At 32.5% G+C, this 25,500-nt stretch overlaps 1 pseudogene; it reads left to right on the top strand.

Annotated features, from left to right (window-relative positions):
• Positions 1-3,559: 3,559 nt before the first annotated feature.
• LOC144257210 (UDP-glucuronosyltransferase 2B31-like) lies at positions 3,560-24,788 on the top strand (annotated as a pseudogene).
• The last annotated feature ends 712 nt before the right edge of the window (positions 24,789-25,500 follow it).

The following is a 25,500-nucleotide window of genomic DNA, read 5'->3' on the forward strand; positions in this document are numbered from 1 at the left end:
AGCTGATTGTCTCCTCATACCCATAACACTAGTATGGGATCTAAATCATTTGGAATGACTGAAAACACAATCATCATACTTTTCCTTCAGAACTCAGCACATTGTCTATTATAATAATCTTTAACACTGAAAGCAATACAAAAATATATAAATTGTTGAAAAATGGTTAAATCAACCCTCAAGTAATTCAACATCACAGAAAAATTTCATGATTGAAATCATTCAAATTGAGGAATAGTTAGTATTTAGTAAGCTTTTTCACCATTGTGAATAAAAGATCAAACAGAATATTGTAGAACTTGAGAACCTCCAGGCATGGGCCAATGAGAACTGCTTCTAGTTCTATAGTTCTATTGTTGAAGGATTTTGTTGTTCACTTAAAGAGAAAGTGGCAGTGGCTGTTTGTGTGTATGGAGGGGGCGGGAGTGTGGTTAGAGAGTAGGAAGAAAATGAAGATAAGGAATAAGATCAAGAATAATGCAATATCAATAATTAGTATTACCAGATATTGTTATTAATTCATGGAAACATTTAAATTGGCATCAATAGTTATGAGCTTTTTTTCTAAATTTTGTAAAGAGAAATTATTCCCCCAAACATCTTGTTTTTCTATTAGATTCTTAGATAACTTCAGAATATATTAAAGAAGAGACATCTGTCAAATTCATCAAGAATCTTAAAAATAAATATAGTCATTGGTTTTATAAGATATTCATAATAATATAGTAAAAATGATCAAGGTGTACAGAATACTATCTTTGGCAGTTATCTATAAAATGGACACTGGATATAATGTGATTATCTTTTTTTTTCTTTTTTTTATTGTTGGTCGTTCAAAACATTACATATTTCTTGATATATCATATTTCACAGTTTGATTCAAGAGGGTTATGAACTCCCATGTGATTATATTATTTTACTGAATTACTTAAAACCTTATCTTCATAAAGCATTATTACAAAATATTTTATTCAAGAAGTTACAGTTTGCCTAAGTCAGCTTCACTATGAGCCTAGCTGGAAACTGAGGAAAAAGAAGAAACATAATAGATTAGATGAAAAAGTAGAAAGTCAATCTTATTTCATTTTTTATACTTTTCCACAATTTTCTGAATTTTCTCAAATTGAGCTGGTATTATTTTCATAAGGGTATCACAGAATGAGAACAAATCCATGTTTGCAATTAGTTCACCAACTGCGGTTGTATTACTCTACCTTTTTTGTGTAATATCATCTACTGCATGGATAGCTTTGTACCACAAACCTGTGAGACAAAGATTGAACATAAGGTTATGCTGCTATATTTTACTGGAATCACACAGAGTACCTTGATGTCCCATGGGAGTCAAAGAAATAATACAATGGTCTCCCTACAGAAAATATTTATACTTTTGAAGAATGCTCTGGACAATGTACAGTCTGCATGGTCAATATTTAGAAAAATTTTAGCTTGTTTATCTCTTCTCTAAAAATTGTTTTAAATATAAGCTCTGTATGTTACAAAATATACATTTTATGTTCAAAAGTTGCTCATTATTATACAGTGAGAAAAGAACAAATCATGCATATAAAATGGATTGACGAAAATGAAAGCAAGTATATGGTTTTAAAAACACAAGTAGTGAAATTTTGTCTCCTCCACACCTTCTTCCTTTTGTGGGGAGAAGAGTTTATAGTTTGAATATTGAATGTGTCGCAAAGCATTTATCCCTGGCTCAAGGCACCACTGGGAGGTGATAGAATTTTTAGATTGTCAGGCCCAGTGGAAGAAAATTAGGTCATTTGGCATATGCCCTTGAAAGGAATACTGGGATCTAAGACCCTTCTCTTCCTTTCTCTATGTCACTTTTTAAATTCCTAGCCAGATTCTATGCCATACTCTCCTACCAAGATGTACCCCCTCAAAATCAGCCCAAAGCAATGGTGCAAACAGACTGTGAAATGTCCCAAACTGTGAGCCAAAATAATATTTACTTCCTTATCAGTTCATTTTCTCAGTAATTTTATTAGAGTAACAATGCAAAGTTGACTAATACACAACAGAGATTAAATGAAATGATATGAGATTGCTATTATTTTAGATAATAATTTAGAAGTTGGTATGTATTGATAATCTCAAATAAGAATAATTTTCAAAGAATCCCAAGAAAACATGTCTTTACCAGGAGCTTTCTAAAAGGTGAGGTGATTTGATCAAAAGGTTGACCAGATCTACACTGGAGAATTGCTGGCTGAAACTCTTTGTTGTATAAGTGCTCCCAGTGGGACACAGAAAGGTGAGAAGAAAGACTACTCACACCCAGTTACATATAGCACATTCTACCAAAGTATCAATTGGATATCAGGGCAAAAGTTGCCACATAGAAATAATAACCTAAGAAATATGATAATTTAAATGTGTAGTTATACAAGTATACTCATTGATTCTAAACAGGACTCTTGGAACAGTTTCATTGAAATTCTAAAGCATATCACCATAATTGTAAAAATCTTAACCTTATTTAAGGAGTGATTTAAGGGGTGATGATTGGAAAAGTTCAACAAAATTTAAGATAAGCTATATAGGAATACAGAGATGAGAGAAATTGAATAAAGTTTCATCTGTATCTTCCTTTTAGTACTCCTAAATTCAAAAACATAATAACTAAAATAAATGATTCTTCAGATAATTGAATGCAACACATTGCTTAGTAAAACAATAATGATAAATATCAAACGGTGAGTTAAGTTCCTAGGTATTTTATTTTTTAATTTTTTAGTTTTTTATGGACATGATGACTTCATTTTATTTATTGTTATGTGGTGCTGAAGATCGAACCCAGTGCTTCACACATGTCAGGGAAGTGCTTAATAACTAAGCCACAAATACTGCCCCAGTTCCTAAGTATTGTTTGCTTCCAACAACAAAAAATAAACACAGTAATGTTAGATTAGATTAGAATGTTTTACACTACTGTTAAAAAATATTACCAAGAACTCTTAAAAATAGTAAGGTAGACTCATTCAAGTATCTGCATCACTGAAATCATATTTTCAGTAGGGGAATCCTGTGATTTGAACATAGCTTGTCACCACCCATGTTTGTGTTGAGGTTTATACAATATTGAGAGGTGTGGTTATTTTAGTCAACTTTTTCATCACTGTGACCAAAATGCCTAAGAACAACTTAGAGGAGAAAAAGTTTATTTGGGGCTTAAGGTTTCAGAGGTCTCAGCTCATTGATGGCTAAGTCCATTGCTCTGGGCCTAAGGTGAAGTACCACATCCTGAGGGAAGTCCCAGCAAAGAAAAGCCACTCAGCTCATGTCAGCATCTGGAAGGAGAGAGGGAGAGAGAGAAACAAAGAGAGAGAGGAACCACAGGACAGATGAACCCTTCTAGGGCATACAAACTTTTATAACCTTGACGTACTCTATCTTGTGTTTGTCTTGTATTATCCACATGATCAGTCTGTACAATTGTACTTTGAAGTGCAGGAGTTATACTTTAACTTTGGATTGATTTATCCTGAGACATATAAGCCTGAGAAATTGAAGAAAAGAAGAGCTGCTAATGTAAAAGAAGCATTACATTGCACCAAGATGTCTGTGAAAAGAAACTTGGTTCTTCTGCTGATACAACTGATGTGTTACTTTAGTTCGGGAAGCTGTGGAAAAGTGCTGGTGTGGCCCACAGAATACAGCCATTGGATCAACATAAAGACAATCCTGGATGAACTTCTCCAGAGAGGTCATGAGGTGACTGTTCTGACATCAACAGCTTCCATTCTTATTAATCCCAACACAACATCTGCTATTAATTTTGAGGTTTACCCTGCACCATCAAGTGAACAATATTTGGAAGAACGTTTCTCCAAATGGATCCATGAATTAATTTATGATACTCCAAAAATGACTTTTGGGAATTTTATTCATTATTGCAAAAACTGTTCAAGGAATATTCTGATACAATTGAACAACTCTGCAGAAATGTAGTTTTAAACAAGAAAATTATGATGAAACTACGTGAATCAAAATTTGATGTGGTTCTCCCAGATGCTATTGGTCCCTGTGGTGAGCTGCTGGCTGAGCTACTTAAAGTACCATTTGTATACACTCTCCGCTTTACTCCTGGCTATAAATATGAAAAGTACAGTGGTGGACTTACATTTCCTCCTTCCTACGTACCCATTATTATGTCTGAATTAAGTGCTCAAATGACATTCATGGATCGGATTAGAAACATAATGTATATACTTTATTTTGATTTTTGGTTCCAGTCATTTGATGTGAAGAAATGGAATCAGTTTTACAGTGAAGTTCTAGGTAAGCTGGTTCTTTGATTAGTACTGTGAAACCCTAAATTTCCTGTGACTTTGAAGCTGAGCTTGCATGAATATAAAATCAGAAGAATTTTCTTTTCTGTAAGTAAAAGAATGGAATGAAAATATAAGATGAACAAATAGTTTCACCAATAAAAGGGGGCAGTTATATTATAGGGCCAGTTAGAAACCAGTAGCAATTACTTATTCAAAAAGTTTCAGGAATTAATAACCTGCAAATTGAATCATGGAAGATTTCTCTGAGCAATTACAAATGCAATTTACTATTCTTTTCCTCTTTAAGGACAGTCATTATTAATCTCACTAAATGTTTTAATGATGATAGGCATGTACATTAATAACATACACATGTATTACTAGCACAACCATATATATGTATCATGGAGGAAATTGTTTACTTTTGAATAGCTTTGTTTCTTCTGTTAGAAATTTGAAAAAAATATGTATTTGCATTGCTGTGAAGATTATTTCACCATTAACAGTGTCTCTATATCAGGCACAGAAAAGTTATACATTGTGATACCTTATATTTCATATTCCTTTGATAAAAACAAACTAATCATGTTTTAAGCCCTAAAACCTTGGTGTAGAGTAAAACGACACCTTATTAGTCTATATTTTTTAAACTGCATATACAATTTAAGACAATATGAACTAAATTCAGCATGAGAACCAATCTCTATTTTAATATTTGTGTAAACTTTCTGGCAGATACTTTCAAAAATGTATATTTTTACAAAGTTAATACTATTAATCTCTTAATATGAGGCAAATGCAGTAGAGGTCACTAGGAATTCAGGCATACTCACTAAATCATTACAGTTCACTTGAAGAATCAAGGATCAAGGGAATGGTTTGCTCAATTGTAAGAATTGACTGACTACTCCTAGAAAAGATATCTCTACAGGGTGGGAGCAGTGATTGTTAATGGATCTCACAAAAAAATTCTAAAAAATTAGGTTACTTTTGTAGTTTTAGAGAAAAAATAAAATGCATGTTTACTTCTAATGAGGCTTAGGTTAATAATCTAATTGTGATTTTAAATATACTAATGGAACACTAGAAAGTACCCACACAACTAGTTTATGTACATATTAACATATATAAAATGTATCAAATATAGTATGCAAAAATGTGCTTAAAAAACATACCCATTGTAGTATGCAAACACACGAACACACACAAACTCAAGTGCATTTGAACACCTTGCGTACACAAATCCAACTCATTTCAAGGCAATGTATCAAGCATTCAAGGTACATATTTCTCATTTTCTTTTCTTCTCTTTTGTCCATTCAGGGAGACCCACTACAATATATGAGACAATGGGGAAAGCTGATTTTTGGCTCATTCGAACCTATTGGGATTTAGAATTTCCTCGTCCATTCTTACCAAATTTTGACTTTGTTGGAGGACTCCACTGTAAACCTGCCAAACCACTCCCTAAGGTGAATCTTCTCCTGTTTGTTTTGTTCTGTTTGATTAACATTTTTGGTAGAAATGACTCTGCATTCTTAATTCAGAGTGTTTAACTCAGAGATATGAAAAGCAAGATAAAGATTTCTGCCAATTATAGACCCAGGCATTTCTATGCCATCACATGTAATGGCGTTTCATTATTATCACAGAAGAAAGTAGGATATTTGCTTTCCTTTGAGAATAATCAGGAAAAAAGACATTCATTATGTAATACATAATAAAGAATCAATAACTTATTCTAATAAATACAGAGAATATTTATTAAGTGGCTGTCATATACCAGAGATAAGTGCTGGATACAGAGAGTTATAAAGTTGACACAGTTTCTGCATCAACCAGATCTTACATTCTGTTGGTACAGAGACTGTAACAAGTAAAAAAATTTGTGTGAGTTATTATAAGGAAATTATACAATACTAATGAAACCTCCAGCGAAGATCATTAAAAATAAAACCTTAAAGCCTTGATAACTAAGGTGAATTCTAAAGAATCCACAGGATGGGAAAGGGGGTTGAGGGAGAGAGGGAGACACAAAAGGAAAAGCACATACAATAGTAAGGGAAACTCCCAAGAACGTCAAGAGTGGTTCAGCAGGAGAAGGCTCAGCAAAGAGCAGATGATGCTAGAGAGGTAAGTGAAAGCAAGATAATTAGTAGAAGTTTAAAATATGTGTGAAGTACATTGGGTAGCCAATGAAAAGACTTAAGCATAAGAGATATGTGAATAAAGTTTCTGTTTTGAAAAATGTCAAAATGCAGTCAGCAATTTGGATTTTAGAGGGAAAGACAATGCAGAGGAACCACTCAGGACGTTCTTGCAAGACTGCAGATAACAAATGATGTAACCATGGATGAGGTTGTTCTTACATGTGACTATGCTTATTTATCTACTAATATTCAAACTTCATATTGTGTTACCTGGAAAAAGTACATAATAATGATATACAATGATATACAAAATGTCCTTGGTACAAAAATAGGATCCATAGCAATATTCACTATTGTAATTACTCTTTTTTTGTTTCTATAATACTATTTTCCTTCTGAAAAACTGAATTTTGTTATCTACTTTTTTATACCCTACCTATACCAAAAAGGTAGGATTAATACTTAGAAATAGTAATATTTGGGTATTTTTACATTTAACTTATTTTAGCATACCCTAAACACTGCTGTGTACATTAATTTGGATTATATTCAAATTTAGAGATAGAAACTCACAATATGGCTGAAAAAACTACCACAGATTTTCTCTTGTATATATATTGTATGATAGCTCTATTACCAAGAATATTAATTAGGTCATATGTGGCAGGCACAGTGGATACAATTTCATATATAACAGAAATGAGATTTCTGAAAAATCAACACTGTATTTTCAACCAAAGACCTAGAGAACAGATATTCTCTCAACTTGCTTAAAGGTAAATGCATGAATTTTGGCAATCATATGAGAAAGTGGAATTCCTGAAATGATATTATAAGTGTTCAAGCTCTTCACAACCTTTTAGCTGTAAAGTAATTGCTTTTCTCAGTGATATAAATGTGTGATCTTTACTTGTCTTCACTCCAGCATTTCAACAAACTCACCTGAGAACACAGACTACTACATCTTAGACCATGATAGGGATGTTTAGCTTGAGAGAGTTTCTGCCATATGCCAATCTTAGAGGACACCTCAGGAAAACTCCCTTGGAAAACTTACGCCTCAACATCACAGCTTCCTGACAGAATGAACATAGGAAATATATACTGCAAACATAATGATGTCCTAAGTTTTCTTGTCATTTATTTCTGAGCACAGCCATTTAGTTTACAGTTACAAAATCATTCTGTCAGCAAATAGGATAATATTTCATAGGAGGAAACAGAAGAGTCTAAAACATTTTAAATAAATACTATGCTTAGAAGCAAACATTACTTGCATATTGCTATGTGATCTCTAAAGAATGGCTGTTTCCCTACCTGTTAAAGTCAACAACACATTGAGATCTTACTTAAGCCTCATATTCAATAGAATTATTTTGTTGTTTGTGATAAGTTCCATACAATACAAACAGAAAACCAAAAAGTTAATGAAAGTTCTGACTAAAAACTGAGACAGAGTTATTGTAAGTTTTAAAGCATTAACCTCTGATCTTGAGAGATTTCCCCATTCACAGTAGGAGAAAGTTATCTTGTCAATAAAAGGGAAATGACAGCAGAGAGAGGAGGAGGACAATGAGAAGGTAGATAGCAGTGTGATCATGATAAGGAATAATAGAACCAGGTGTTATTTAATAGAATAAACAAGATTAGAATACAGGCCAATATTACAAACACTGTCTGATGGATCTTTATTATATAAAGTAATACTCCCCCAAATTACTTGCATTTCCATGAATAATTAGATTCTTAGAACAATTTCTGTATTGTTTAAATACAGAAATTTGTCAAAATGACAAAGATACAAATGTATCAATACTCTTAACAATGCAAATAGCCTTGGGTTTCACAGTGTACCAATTGTAATTATACAAACAAAAAATCAAATGAATGTAATCAGTGTTCATGGCAATTACTTATAGAATACATATTGAAAAAATGTCTTACATTAATTAATTAACACATTAAGTGATGTCATACATTAAGTAATGATTTTAAAACTTATTCTGGTACATACCACACCATCACAATCACTTTATTTACTTATATATATATTTTTTTATCTCTCTTTTTGTACTATGGATTGAAATCATGTGCACTCAACTACTGAGATATATCCCCAACCATATTTTAGATTTTATTGAGACAGGATCTCACTGAGTTGATTAGTGCTTCACTCTTGCTGAGGCTGGCTTTGAACTTGAGATCCTGCTGTCTTAACCTCCTGACCTACTGGGATTACCGGTGTGTACTAACTTGCCCAGTACAATTACTTTAAAAATAAATGCTTAACACATTAAGTCATAACACAAGGTTAGTTGGAGACTAAAAGGCAAAATACTGATTATAATAATATTAATATTTTATTGAGAAGAAAAGATTTACAAAAGAATTTTAATCTTCCATTTACATTATATATGTGCATGTATCTATTCATGTACTTACATGAACAGAAAAAAAAAAGACCACAATGAAAAAATTCAAATTTTGAACCAACAGTATGTCTAAATGAACCAAAGATCATTTTGGCAATTTTTTTAAACATTACATATTTTTTCATGCTCTTCCAAATTTTCGCATGCTTAATTTATTTTTCCTTTAAAAATAATGTTGCAGAAAGAGTGAGACCTGTGTATGTCAGAGATTAATTGGTTTATAAAAAAGTTATATTTATAAAACAGTAGTAGTGAGAAAATATTTGTACAACATGAGATGAAGAACATTTTGAGCAGGAAGAAAATATATTGAATATATTGCTGTAGGTTGCTCTAGGTTACTGGAATCACATAATAACTGGATGTGTCACAAGTTCCTAGGAGTAGTGCAATGTTCACTCTATGTGAATGAGCTACTCAGCAAGTTGACCTGTTCTATAAAAGGGCCAGAGGAAGTCCCACTGTGGTGCAAGAGCTCCCATGGTTCATAATGAGATAAAAAATAAGGTTTCTTTATAGCAGCTGATACACAGTTCATTCTCATACAACTTCAATATAATTAAAAAATTTTAGGGCAAAAGATGAGACATATAAATAATCCAAAGATATGATTACTCAAGTACATGTATCATTCCAATGCAGTGAAAATACTGATTATGGATCAGTATATTTCTGGACATGTACATGATTATTAGTATCCTTAGAATTACATAAAAGAAAGTCCAAACTATAATATTAATCTTCTGAATGCTACTGTTTGTTAATCTTGGGTTTTTATGAGCTATTATAGAGGAAAACGTGGGAAACTCACAAATTATAAATTAAGAAATGAAATACTATAGAGATAGGAAACATAAAAATGCACAAAAATCCTATGCACAGGTAACTTTACTTCTGGGCTCATAAGGACAGAAATAAGTACTAATAATTACATCTAAAAAATCATCCAGATAACCTGCCTGGAATAAAATCAAGTGTAGTACTACAACAATAAGAATTATAACCAAGTACTAGCTATAGTGTTTACCAAAAAATGAAAATAAGTAATGAATAAAATTATGAATTAAGAGTCTACATATAATAATTTCTAACATCATCACTTGAATGGCTTTATGTCATTTCTTACACACACATACACACACACACACACACACACACACACACACACATGTATTTCTACAAGTAAGCTTAATGGTGCCTTCTATGTCATAACACACACCTCTTTCCAAACAAAGTGAGTGACAGGGTCAATTTAAAAGTATCCATAACTCCCAAATTCTAATAATACATGCTTTTCTCTTAGTTTACATACAAATAATTTCTCTGCTTTTCCTACATTTTATTGGTTCATTTCATTGTCCATAATGATGAGATCTGATGTTACATATTCCATACATGTACACAATATAACAGTATAATTTGGCCAATACAACTTCCCAGGAATTTCCCATCCCTTCCCACCTCTCTCCCATTGGTCCCTTTCTCCACTGATCTCCCTTTGATTTCCATGATATCCACCCTTATTTTTTCCATTTTCCCTCTCTAGCTTACAAATATGAGAGAAAATATACAACCCATGACTTTCTGAGTTTGACTTATTTAATGTAATAGACTCTAATTCACTTCATTTTTTTGTAAAATGACATAATTTTATTTCTTATTTTGGCTGAATAAAACTCCATTGTGTATATATATTACATTTTCTTTAATCAGTAATCTATTGGCAGATACCTAGGCTGGTTCCACGTGTATTATGAGTTGTTTTGCTATAAAATGGGTATGTATGTATCACTGTTATAAGATGACTTTAATTCTTTAGGATAAATACAGAGAAATGGTATACCTGGGTGATATGATATTGACATGCTTACTCTTTTGAAAACTATCCATACTGATTTCCATAGTGGTTGTACTCATTTATAATTCCTCCAATTTGTAAAAAAATTTTTTTCTCCATATCCTCTGCATCATTTATTATTCTTTTTATGCTCGATGACTACTCTTCTGACTGGTGAAAGATAAAATCTCAGTGTAGTTTTCAATTCCCTTCTTTCTAATGATGGTAAACATATTTGGTGTTTATATTTTTGTTGCCTATTTATATTTATTCTTCTGAGAAGCATCTTTTTAATTCATTTTCTCTTTGATTATTTGGGTTGTTTGATTTTTTTGGTATAAAGTTTTTGGATTCTTTATGTATTCTAAATATTAATCATTTGTCAGAAGGTGTTTTGCAAAGATTTTCTTCCATTTCTTAAGTTCTCTCTTCACAATTCTAATTGTTTCCTTTGCAGTTCAGAAGCTTTTTAATTTGATGCCTTCCAATTTATCTACTCTTGGAATTATTTCCTGACCTTCAGGGGTTCTATTTGAGAAAGTCATTGCCTGGCCTATATGATGGAATGTTGACCCTACATTTTCTCCTAGAAGTTGTATAGTATTGGTTCTAATCTCTAGGGTTTTGACCCATTTTGAGTTGATTTTTATGCGGGTTGAGAGATAAGGGTATAGTTGCATTTTTCTGCAATTTTCCCTGCATGATTTATTTAAAAGGCAATCTTTTCTCCATCGTATGTTTTTGGCATGTGTGTGGTTTTCTCTGTGTTTTCTATTCTATACTACTGGTCAATATGTCTGTTTTCATGTCAGAATCATGCAGTTTTTGTTACTATAGCTCTGTAGTATAATTTGACATCAGATATTGTGATGCCTCCAGCTTTGCTTTTTGGGTTTAGAATTTCTTTGACTATTGAGGGTCTTTTATTCTTCCAGATAAATTTTAGGATTATCTTTTCTAATATTGTGAAGAATGTCATTGATATTTTGATGAGGATTACATTGAATCTACATATTGCTTTGGATAGTTGGTGATTTTAATAATATTAATTTTACCTATCCATGAACATGGAGGGTCTTTTCACCTTATTTTATGTCTTCTATAATTTCAATCTTCAATTTTAGAGGTCTTTTAACTCTTTTGTTAGATTTATTCCTAGGAATTTGTTGTTGTTGTTGTTGTTGTTTTTTGTTTGTTTAGAGGCTATTGCAAATGACATAATTCTCTTGATTTTTTTTTTCTCTGTAGATTCATTGTTGGTATATAAGAAAGCTATTGATTTTTGTATGTTGATTTTGTACTCAGCTACTTTGTCAAATTTGTTTATTAGCAATATCAGAATTTTGGTGGAGTCATTTGGCTCTTCTCTATATAGGATCATATCATCTAAAAATCTAATAATTTGAATTCTTTGTTTCCTATTTTCTCTCTCTTATTTATTTATCTTTCCTTGTTGCTATTTTACTGTTTGGGAATTGGTTTGTTCTTCTTTTTCAAGGGTCTTGAAATGAAAAATTAGGTTGTATGTGGGATCTTTATGATTTTATTATACAGGAACTCATAGCTATAAACTTTTCTCTTAGAATTTCCTTCATTCTGCCCCAGAGGTTGTATTACTGTTCTCATTTGAGTTTAATTTTTAAATTTCTCCCTTAATTTCTTCTATAATTCATTTTTATACAATAGAGATTGTCCAATCTCCATATGTTCATATAATTTTTGTATGGTACTCTCATGTTGACTTCTAATTTCATCCAATTATGATCTGATAGAATATATTAAGTAATACCACTTTTTTGTATTTGATGAGAGTTTTTTTGTGGCCTTAAATATTGTCTGTTTTGGAGAAGGTTTTCTTGAGATGCTGAGAAGAAAGTGTATTCAGATGCTGTTGAATAAAATGTTCTATAGATATCTGTAAGTTCATTTGGCTTATGATATTTTTCAGGTCCAAAGAATCCTTATTGATTCTATGTCTGGATGACCTATCAAAAGATGAGAGAATTGTGTTGAAATTACCAAGAATTATTTTATTCGGGTCTATCTGGTGTTTCAATTTGACTAGTGCCTCTTATGTAATTAGTTGGATCTATGTTTATGACTTAAATATTTATAATTGTTATATCTTCTTGTTGGATTATTTATTTTACCAATATGAAGTGACCAGCTTTGTCTCTTCTGATTAATTTTGGCTTGAAGTCTGTTTTTCAGATAAGAGTAGATAATCTTGCTTATTTTCTGATTCCATTTGCATTATGTATCAATTTCTATCTTATTGCTTTCAGCCTATGGCTGTCTTTTCCTGTAGGGTGTATCTTTTATAAACAACATATCATTGGGTCTGGTTTTATGATCCATTCTTCCAGACTACATATTTTAATTAAAGAATTGAGATGATTTATATTCAATGTCATTTCAAAAAGATGTTTATTAATTCCTGTCATTTTGATTCTTTTATGTTTAATGTGATCCTATTTCTCATTTGCTTAGCTACTCTTCCAATAAGATTTGTTCATTTTTGAACTTTAGGGTTTGCTTTTTTATTTCTTCTATATGAACTCTTTCTTTAATAATTATTAACATCATGGTTGCTTATTCTCTTTACTTTAGTACTGTCTGAATATTCAAAGCTGGTCACTTTTTCTTTTATATTTGACGTTCTGTTTTCAGTATTGTCTATTGTACTATAAAGATTTTCAACTCACCTTTTATTTAATTTATTTTATCTTTGACTTTGAAGATTTATATTTGGTTCTTTTTCAATATTTCCATCTTGTTGAATTTTTTATTTATATTCTGCAATGATTTTTTTTTAATTCACTCAATTGTTTTTCTATGTTCTTTTGGAATTCATTGATCATTTTTCTACTTCATTGATCATTTTAAAATATGATAATTTCATTGACTATAGTTTATAATAATTTACTTTTTGAATGTTTACCTGATTTTTTAAAATCAATTTCAATATCTTTGGCATCAGTTGTTGCTAAATTAGGAACTTTTAAGTGATTCCATGGTACCTTATTTTTACATAATTCTTAAACTCTTGTGTTGGATTTTATGCATATGTTAGGAAGGATTTCTCTTCCATGCTTTTTTTTTTAAAAAAAAATGGTTTCAGATGGACAAAATAACTTTATTTTATTTAGTTTTTTTTATTGGTACTGGGGATCAAATCTCCCCCCCCAAGTGCTCATGTGTGCTAGGCAAGCACTCTAACACTGAGTCACAACTCCACCCCTCTTCTACTTTTTTAAGGCATAATATTTACTTTCCAAAGTGTCGTGAAGTGATCTGGATTAAGACTCCTTTATAAGTATGGTATTCACAGCCTTTGAATTAATTCTCTCTATTTTTCCTGTGCAGTGGATTTCCATAGGTAGAAACCATGAACCCACCCCAGCTGTTTCTATTTGAGGCCTTATCATTTGTTTGAGTTTTTACCTCTACTATACTCTGTATTAAAGCATAGTTAGTGATTGAATACCATTAATTTTCATGTGGAGCAAGATGAACTATATTTTGGTTGAATTTTTTTCAGCAGTGGATTTCTCTACCCTGTGAACATGTAGTGTCACTGTAGATATCCAGCTACTCACAGAATAAGGGTAAATAAACAATAACAACATCTGATTCAAATAATGTACAGCATTAAAATAAATATCTGGATTTTCTTATGACTTCCAAAATGTAAATTGCTACAAAAACCAGAAAAAGTGGGTTAGCAATTGACAACAACAAAGCAGTGCATAAATATAAACTAAATCTGACATTAAAACAAGAAACAGGTGGCCACTATGTAATCCACAGAAGTAATAATTTGAACAACATTAATGTTAGGATCAAGAGTTATATAAACTAATTAGTTTAAAGATGGCAAAATAACAGTCAGTAAGAGGAAATAATGTGAGATAAGAAGATAGGGGGAAAAAGTTTGAAATTTTAAACAGTGAAGAGAGAGAATGCAGAAGAGACAGCAGGTGATAGTCGTAAGGATGGAGGAGAAAATAGGAGAAACAAATAAATGGAGAGAGAAATTGAGAATAGATTTTTGCTACAACCAAGAGAATAAAAGAGAGATACAGAAACAGACAACTAAGACAATACAAAACAAAACAAATATATACATACCAAAAATCCCTAACTATCAAAAGACAATGCAAGTAAAAATAGCTACATTTAAAAAATGCTAAAGCTGAATAAAAGAAAGAAATGTATATGAATACATGTCCATAAACCAATCAGTAATGGAAGCATACACAAACACACAGAAATAATAAGAAATAGTAAAAATATTCTTAATGATAAATGAAGGAATCATTTCCACTGAGGTGGCCAAAATTGTTAGAATGGATGGTTACTGACAATATTCAACTGTTTTTCATTCCATTTCTTTTTTACTTATGTACTGTTATCCCCTTCCTTGTTTTGTGTTTCTCTCTGAGCTACCACTTGGAATGGCCTAAGACTGAAGGTGTTTGAAATAATTCTCTGCTCCCCTTCTTACCAGTATGACATAGGTTGAAATGGGAATAAGTGTCAGTTGGAGCTTTGTGTGCACAGACCAGATCTATGCACTCCTGGGGTGGGGTTGCTGCAGTGTTCTATGGGATGAGTTCTGATGGAGGAAACTCAGGTCTAATCAGACCTCAGGGGTTTTGTTTGGTACATATACATACACTGAAGAAATTGGATGGACACACACCTAGGGCCTGGCAGTTGCTTATCTATGTAGGGAGCCTGAATCTCAGAAGCCTCCTAAGAATTATACTCATTTCACAGAGGAACTGATTTCCACACACTCTGCTGTTCACCTGCACATCTTTCCTAGGCTCAGTCCCTTAGTATTTTGCTAAGTACCTGTTCAGATTCTCACCCACTTCAGCTGGTCACATGAGCCACCAGCTCAAAAGAAAAGCAAGTTGTACTGCCCCTTTGCTCTTCTAACTTGAATCCCCCAGGGTAAAATCTTATCTATGCCTGTTTCACTCCCATTTAGCTAGGTACACTCTAGGCCACACAAAAGCATTCTAGCAGTGTTTTCTCAGATCTCCCAGTTCTGTTAACAGACACTGGAGCAAGGCCACCTCAAGATAAATTCACCTTATCTCTCCCCAGGCAGTAAATAAACAGCACTTTTCAATCACAAGTGCTCAGTGGAGCCTCTGGATCAGCTAAGTTCATGTTGCTTCTCTGATCTCAGGTTTCTTCATACCAAATATGTCCACTGTGTTTCTCCCTTCATTTTCCATTTTTCTTTGGTACACAGCACCATTACTACTGCTTGTAGCTGCTTCCACAAACAGTTTGATATCAATATAATCTTCTTTGTTTAATGAACCCAAGCTTCTGAGTCTCTGAGACACACTCACTGTCCAGTATTGAATTTTAGTGAAATCCTTCTTTCACCCACCTCACTAACAAGCAGTATTCTCACTGCGTATATTTTGATCCTTGGAGCAACTAGAAAGGCAGCCTTCCTCTAATCTGACATCTTGTATCCTCTCCCTCTTCATCTTTTTTTGATGGAGCAAATGTTTTATTCACAGGAAATGGAAGAATTTGTACAGAGTTCTGGAGAAAATGGTATTGTGGTATTTTCTCTGGGGTCCATGGTTTCTAACATGCCAGAAGAGAAAGCCAATATAATTGCATTTGCTCTTGCACAGATTCCACAGAAGGTAAGCAAAAGTGCCCTCTTAGTGGCCAAATATGTAAAAAGTCTGTTAAACTTTATAAAGGGTTTTCTTAATGAAGCATCCTTTGTGAAACATAACCTATTGTGTATCTCTAATTTATCTCAAAAATCATGTTTTAAACCAAAATATGTGTGGTTATTCTAAACAGTAGAGAGCATTTAATTCATGTTAATGTTAACATTGTGATCATAAAAAATATATATTTTACAGGTCCATTGTGAAATTTTAATTGTAAGGGTATCACAGGCATTTACACAGGTACCACATTCTTCCCTGTTACTTCATCCATTTCCTTACAGGATCCCTGAGGGCACTATATACATGGCCAATGTATCAGAAAGCTATAAAAGTTAACTCATAATTGGACCACCACAATAATGCTAAGCAGGTATTGAAAAAGGTTGAATTTTATCATGATTTTAGTTATCCCATGTAATCCCTTATTCCTTTCTTACCCTCATTTAAGAATAGGATTCTTGCCATTATATACTTCATCATTGCCCAAGAACAATGGAGTCTGCCAAATATGGACTGAACTTCTGAAACTGTAAGCCCAAAATACATCCCCTCCCCATTAAAAAAAGTATAAATTTATTTAGGAAACTTTTCCTGGAGTTTTGAGGATAAAGGCTACCCAAACCATTGGGCCAAATTCCCACTCAGTCAAATGTATTTGTAGAAAAAGAAAAAAACAGTTCACACTAGTGGACGGGATCCTGAAAATGTCTGACAATTAGAGAAATTGGAGAGATTAGTTCTGCATTTGAAGTGGACCCTGTGCATTATATGTGTACCCCAAAAGTCTTTGCTTCTAAAACATCATAAAAATACCTTTTAAGAAGAAAGAAGAGAGTATAAGGAAGAGTCAAGCAGAAGCAAGCCTGACATGGGCTGAAATTCAAAAGTTCCCACCTCCATAAAATGCTTTAATACCACAATTTCTAACATAACCACTCTTGTGGTCTTTGAGTGTTTTCCATCCACTTTGTGGTTTCCTATCTGATATAGGCTTCAACTAATCGCCCAATTATTTTTTCCTTCTGTAGACCTAAATTTACTTTGCTGCTCTCATTGCATTTAGAAGATAAGCACTTAGAAATTATACTCCAGTTCATGAAGATTGCATTTAATTTCCAAAATCAGCTCCTTAATTTGTTCCTGGACATAAAAATATCTTGGAGATATATAAGACTACTAACAAGATTTGTACTGCATCATTAAATGATTACACACAGTTTTAAAACATTAAGCAACCTCACAATTTTGAACTTTATTTCAATATCCATGTAATTATTTGTATGTTGCAAATGGGTTCTTACTTTTAAAATTTAAAGAATTTCCAAATGCACCAATATTGATAGAAGTGTGGGTTGAGATCCATAAGTACCATTAAAAAGTTTTTATAGGTAGTGTTTAATAAATTGAAGCCTAAAACAAGTTACCTGTAATTCCTAGTTAGTATTCATTTATTTCTAACAGTAGCTGACTGCATTAGTTTGCTTTTGTGTTTAAAAAACAATGCAAACTGAAATAAGCATCTTAAACAATACATGTCCTGTCTCATCTATGTCACTCACAAGAAATAAACATAATGATTTTAATTTGGAAAATGAAATCTAGGATAAAATTGCATAAAACAAAATAGTTATGGAGTTTTAGTTTGTATTTTCATAATTCTCATTACTTAAAATTGTACTTATTTCCTTATGTGTTAAATGTTGAACTAGATCTCTTAAATTTTTGAATGCAAACATGCTATAACATTAAACTTTAAATCATAGAATAAGGTACATTCTTTACCAAACAGGTCATCTGGAGATATCAAGGCAAGAAGCCAGATAAATTAGGACCCAACACTCAAATATACAACTGGATCCCCCAGAATGACCTTCTTGGTAAGACTCTGAGATAAGTCCTAAAAGCATGAGTACCATCAATCTGGATGCTTACAATTCAACAGGAAACATTTTGTGCAATACTTGTTAATTAAAAAAATCAAACACAATGTTCAACTTCCTTTTAGTTATTTTCCAGGCCCACTGATGGTTTGAAAAAAAAAAAAAAAGCAAAAAGCTACAATTTTAATATACACTGTCATTATATACCGAATCCAAGTTATCTTTATTTCTGGTACAATTACCTCTGCAAGAATTTATCACTCAGTTCCTGGGTTGTCTCCCTGTGTTGTTGTATGTCTTTCACTTATTCTTTCTTCTCCTGCAGGTGTATTTCAAATACTTTTCAAAATGGAATCCAGGGTTTTTTTTTTCTGTAATGAACAGTGACTCTTTATTTTCTCTGGAAATTAATGCACAATCTTCATTATGAAGTGCAATCATTTTGTAATGAAGTGTCGTCTCTCTTTTCTCTGAATTCAGTACCATCACCATCCTATTCCCTGTTGCTTTGGACATGCTACATAGCAAAATTAGCGACTTCAGTTTTTCTTAATGAGATAATATGCTAATATGTCCTTCATAACCTTATTTTCCATAAGTGCATGTTGATTCTTTTACTAAAAAATATTCTATTTTTTCTACCTATTAATGTTGTATTCAGTATTCAAGTCTCAAGTTATGTACTCTCTCTTGCATGTAGTTTTCGGTTAGCACTCTAGTGGGCTTAGGTGCTTCTTCCTCTGTGATATGAAAAAAAAATAATTAATTCAGGGTCATGTTTACAATAATTTGTCACCTAGAATACTCTCTGATCTCTTTAATGTCTTATAATACACATTTCTCATTTTCTAAGATTTAAATTAATAATTTTTCTGACATTAAATCAATCCTAGGTCATCCAAAACCAAAGCTTTTATAACTCATGGTGGAACCAATGGCGTCTATGAAGGGATTTACCATGGGATCCCTATGGTGGGCATTCCTTTGTTTGATGATCAACCTGATAACATTGCTCATGTGAAGGCCAAGGCAGCAGCTATTCAATTGGATTACAGAACATGGTCAAGTTCAGATCTCCTCAAGGCCTTGAGGATGGTCATTAATGACCCTATGTGAGTACAACAACTTTGACAATGGGTAGTATTCATAGAAAAATTGTCTTCTCACCAATGAGTATAAATTTTAGCCCATTTTAAGGAGGGTAATTTTAAAATTAATTAATTAATTTATATATGACAGCAGAGTTCATTATAATTCTTATTACACATATAGAACCCAACATTTTATATCTCTGGTAATATACATAGTGTATTCACACCAATTCATGTCTTCATACCTGTACTTTGCATAATAATGATCATCACATTCCACCATCATGAGTAACCCCAATGCGCTCTCCCTTCTCCTCCAACCATTGAGCTATCTAGAGTTCATCTATTCTTTCCATGTTCCTGCTCCTGATCCCACAATGAATCAGCCCCCTTATATCAAAGAAAACATTCAGCATTTGGTTTTTTGATTGGCAAACTTCCCTTAGCATTATGTTCTCTAACTCCATCCATTTAACTGCAAATGTCATGACTTTATTCTCTTTTATTGCTGAGTAATATTCCATTGTGTATATATGACACATTTTTTATTCTTTCATCTATACAAGGTCATCTAGGTTGGTTTGACAGTTTAGATATTGGGAATTGTGCTGCTATAAATATTGATGTGGCTGTGGAGGAGGGTAATTTTGAAAGAATCTAAAGATTCAACCTATATTAAATCTATTTTCAATCAGTTTAACCATTACTGTTTCAGAGTTGTATACAACTTCAAATATCATAAGAATTTTAAAATTGCATTGATCTTGTAGATTACATAGGAAAATGATTACTGCACCATTTCTACAAATACATAAATTATTTTCCATATATAGCCATTTGCAATGAGGATTGAATTTTTAAATATGACAGGATCTACAGAAGAAAAGAATGATAAACTTAAAAGATATGACAGTATCTTAAATCCATACCTAAAATTTCGGCAATTATAAATTTTTAAATTCAAAAATTTTTATATCAGTGTTAATATTTTCACAGATTTTAATGATGTATAACACACAATATACCATTTATCTCTTTAAAGTGTGAATTAAAATTAAAATTCATTTGATGTTTCCATAGTTATAAAACTCTTAAATACTATAATTTTTGGAAATTTTATCACATCAAAAGAAATGTGACCATGCATTGAAGTCATTTTTTATTGCCTCCTAGACTAGGTAAACTCCATTTAATTTTTGTCTCTATAGCTCATCCTATTCTAAATATTTCACATAGAAATATAATAAAATTATTGTTTTTTTCAATGGTTTCTTTCACTAGTGCTGTTAGATTCATCATGCTTTGCCAAGGGTCAGCCTTTATTGTTTTTTATTGTTGAATAACATTGTGTGGTTGGAAATATTCAAAGTAATTTATCAATTCATCAGTTTATAAAGGTGTCTGTTTCCAGTTTTGATTATTATGAACAATGTGAACAATTTGTATGAACATATGTATTCATGTCTTCTGTTAATTTCTAGTAATAGAACTATTAGATCATATAATAATTTTATATGTATTAAGATCTGCCAAACTATTTTCCAAAGTAGATGCAAAAATTTTTACAGCATACAAGCAGTATAAGAGAGTTCCAATTTCTCCATATCATTATTAGCATTTATTATCACCTTTTCTTGTATTGTAGTCATCCTAGTGAAAAGGATTGTAGCTCACTGTGGTCTAGACTTGCATTCCATGATAGCTAAAGAGCATAATTTTATGTGCTTTTTGGTCATTCACTTCCTTCATGAGAGAAATGTCAGCTCCAACCCTTTGCTCATTTTTAATCAGGTTATTTATGCTTTAATTATTGATTTTAATATTTCTCCATCTTTTATGGACATAAGTCTCATCAGATATATGATTTGCAAATATCTTTCTAACATTCCATATGGTTGATTTTTTTGACTTTGTGATAATCTTAGAAGCACAATAAAACTTTCTTCATGATATTTGATAAAAGAGAACTTCAATATTTAATCTTTTCCATATTGCAAAAGAAATTACATGGAGTATATAGTTTCTAGGTAGAATGACTGTCTTCAATTCAACTCTCATTTCTCTTAATGATAGAATTATTACTTAAGGAAGGTATCACTTAAAGGACAAGTTCAAAACTACATTTCCAAGAAAAAAATAGTAGCACAATAAATAATAAAAATACTCTGAAAGAAGTAAATAAAGAATGGAAAAAGAGAATACAGATTAAAACATCAGACTTAAATATGAATATATCAGTTTTACATTATATCCTAAAAGACTTTATTAACCTAAAACTCTCTCCTCCTTCTCCCCCGATCCCTTTCTTCTTGTGTAATAGTCTTCTTGTTACTTTTATGTCACCTAAGCTGCCAGATTCCACATGTGAAGGGAAACACACAATATGTTTTATTTCTGATTTTTTTTTACTTATTTCACTTACTACTGAAATGTTTAATTTCATTTTGTGTTCATTCTTGTACAGGGTCAGAGTTAGGGATCAAGTTGCAATCTTCTACATATGGGTATCCAGTTTTACCAGCATCATATTTAGAAAAGACTCTCTTTTCTCCAATGTGTATTTTTGCCAACTTTCTCAAGAATCAGATGGCTACAGCTCTACAGGTGTATTTCCTGGGCCTTTATTATATTTCATTGGTGTGTGTCTCTTATTATCCCACACTATGTTATTTGTGTTACTATGGCCCTGTAGTCTATTTTAAAATCGGAATTGTGTTAATTCCAGAATTTCTCCTTTTGTTCAGAATTTCTATTGATATTTGAGATTTTTTGGGCTTCCATATGAATTTTACAATTTTTATTTCTGAGATGAATTTCATTGGTATTTTGATATGGATTTTAGTAAATCTATAGTTTGGTTTCAGCCAGTATTCTTTCTGCAGGTTCATGACTTTCCATCTCCTAGTATTTTCTTCCTTCAATATTCTATAAATTTCATTGTAGAAAACTTACACTTCCTTTATTACATTTATTCCTAGTGATTTTTCTTTTAAGGTATTGTTAAAAAAATATTTTTCTGATTTCTTTCTCACTGAGTTTGCTATTTATATATTTAAAAAGCTAACTTGTTTTGTGTGGCTATTTGTATATTGTTACTTTTCTGAGTTTATATTTCATTATCAGATTTAAGTCTTCTAATGGATTCTTAACAATCTTCTAAGTGGCAGAACATATGACCTGCAAATTCTGTATCAGGATCCAATTAGTGGGCACATGGGTATCATTACTCCACCATCCTTGCAAGTTAATTGTGATATTTCCTGGTGATCACTTAGAATATGGTGTGTTTTTCTTGTACTATTGGGTGTTATTATAGAAAATGTAATGTATTTTAAATTATTAGGAAACACATTTTAAACAACATAAAATAATAGAAGAAATCCCTAGGGCTACTACGTTAATAAGACCAAGAAAAGTACCTCTGAGGAGTGACTTGATGGCCAAGACCTTAGCCATGAGATATAAGCAAGACTTATGGTATTTCATGAAAGGATACTCAAGGAAAAACCAGATGAGATTAAAAGTATGAAGGTGCCAAGGGGAGAGCACATTTGGTAACACTGAAGAACAGGGAGAACACACATGTACTCAAAACCACTAAAAACTAGGAATGGATCTACAATATAATTCACATATCCCACTTCTCAGTATATATTCAAAAGATCTAAAATCAGTATACTACAGGAATTCAACTACATTGATATTTATAGTAGCACAGTTCACTGTAGCCAAGCTATGAAACCAATGTAGGTGCCCTTCAACAGATGAATGGAAAAAGAAATTTTAGTGTATACACATAACGGATTATTGGTCGTAAAAGATGAAATTATGTCACTTTCCAGTAGATACATAGAACTGGAGACTATCATGCCTAGTGAAATAAGACAGGTTCAAAAAGTCAAAGGTCAAAAGTTTTCTCTTATATGTGCAAGTTAATCCAAAATAATGGGGTGTAAGAAAGGATAAACTAAAAGAGAGAATTTTATCAAAAGAGAGGAAAGATCAATAGAGTGAACAAAGAAGATTGAGGAGGAATAAGCAGGAACAGGGAAAGGGAAGAAGAATTGAAAAATTCTGGTTAAAGTTCATGTGTACATTTTTGGATATATCACAGTTAGTCCCTATATTAATTATATGCAAAAACACTAATTAAAAAAGTATACATAAATATCAGAATGATCAGTAGAGTAGAGAGAGTGAAGGAAGGGGAGGAAGGGTATGGAAAAAGAGGAGTGTCAGGGGCTAAGTTAGAGCATATTATATTCCTTGCTTTTGTCATTACATTAAAATGAGTCCTAATGTTACATATAACTAACAACAAAGTCAATAAAAATAAAATTAAAATACACATACGCCTAGACAGAATGAGAGAGAAAAAATATTATCAGAAATCATGGCCAGTGTCTAACCCATTAGAAACCACTAGTACAAGAGTAGACTTGGATTTTATTCTACTTACGATGAGAAGTGATATGAAAATTTTGATCAGGATAGCTTCATAATTAGATATGTATGTTTTAATAATGCCATCTTGGCTACTGAGTGGAAAATACAGTAGAGGGTAAAAAAGAAGAGGAAAAACAGAGAGAATAGTTAGGAAGCACTGCACACCATGATATGATTCCTCTTTAAAAGCTTCAAGGTGATCTTTTACAAATTATGTGCCTTCTCCCTCACTTATGGGACTCAGAATGGTTCATAACTATTTCCTCCGATAGAAAGCATTTGACTTGAAATTCCATGGGCACTTTAGAAATATTTATACATCAGAACATAAGTTAAAATCAGACATTATATGGTGATGAAAGAAAAAACAAATCATATGCAGGGCAAGTCTCTGATAATTATTTGAAATCATCCATATGGCACTTGTGAAAAACTTTCATTGACTTCATGTGCATAGACAGATTAAATTACTTTCAATATTGATACTTTTATTTTTCACGTTTAGATTTAAAGCAAATGCTATGAAGTTATCAAGAATTCAGCATGATCAGCCAACAAAGCCTCTGGATCGAGCTGTCTTCTGGATTGAGTTTGTCATGCGCCACAAAGGAGCTAAACACCTCCGGGTGGCTGCCCATGACCTCTCCTGGTTCCAGTACTACTCTTTGGATGTGATTGGGTTCCTGCTGGCCTGTGTGGCAACTGGGATGTTCATCATCACTAAATGCTGTCTGTTTGGTTGCCAGATGTTTTCTAAAACTGGAAAAAAGAAAAACAGGGAGTAATTTTATCTAGGCCTGCCTCCTCCTGTTGCTCCCATTAGAGGAGGCTATATGGCCAGGTTCCTACCTATCCTAACAACTTTTCACAAATCACTTTGTCAAGTCAAATTTTATCTTCATGAAATTCACTCCCTGTGTAAGAGACAGAAATATTTCAGTTCAAGGAAAAGTTATTTGAGAAAATAAAATTAAACCATATGCCTTTATATTGCCATTTGATTTTGGTTTGTAGCTTTCACCTCTTTGAAGACAGAGTTCACTAATTAGAGTGTTGTGAGTTGCCTTTCCATTGGTTTTCCAGGAAACTGGAAGTGATGCTTACCTTTCATTGTACATTCAGCCCCAGCATCCATCTTTCCTGAAAGATGAAGGAAACAAAGTCATTTGCCAGTGGCTTTAGAAATGTAGTGATGCCTACCTGCTTTTGCTTATCAAATAGAAGTATGTGGGAAATATTTGTTTTCATGAGCTCACTCCCTTTTGATCTTTGCCCTTTAAAAATGTTCACCTAGATGTCCTCATTTTCATTCCTTCTTTGGGTGGATATATAAATTATCAGTTTTTTAAATTTTTGATTGAACAGAGCAGAAGGGTCTGACTCTAAGAAAGAAATAGCCTGAGTTGCTTTAGTTATACCAGTACAGACAAAAGGGGTTCAGTAGGTGTAAGATTTCAGTGTAGCAGGGGATCCTCTGGTAAACAGGTTGTTTCATGCTTAGCAGGTCATGGCCATCTCTGCCCAACTCTGGGGAGCTGCTGTTTGATTAAGACTCTGAGCTAAGGCAGAGAACCAGCATGAGCAGGGGTTTGGGAATTTCACACAGGATTTCCCAGAAAAGCAGCTTCCCAATCTTATGTTGGCTCAAACAC

Source organism: Urocitellus parryii, chromosome 10, assembly GCF_045843805.1.
Source record: "Urocitellus parryii isolate mUroPar1 chromosome 10, mUroPar1.hap1, whole genome shotgun sequence".
NCBI classification, from domain to species: domain Eukaryota; kingdom Metazoa; phylum Chordata; class Mammalia; order Rodentia; family Sciuridae; genus Urocitellus; species Urocitellus parryii.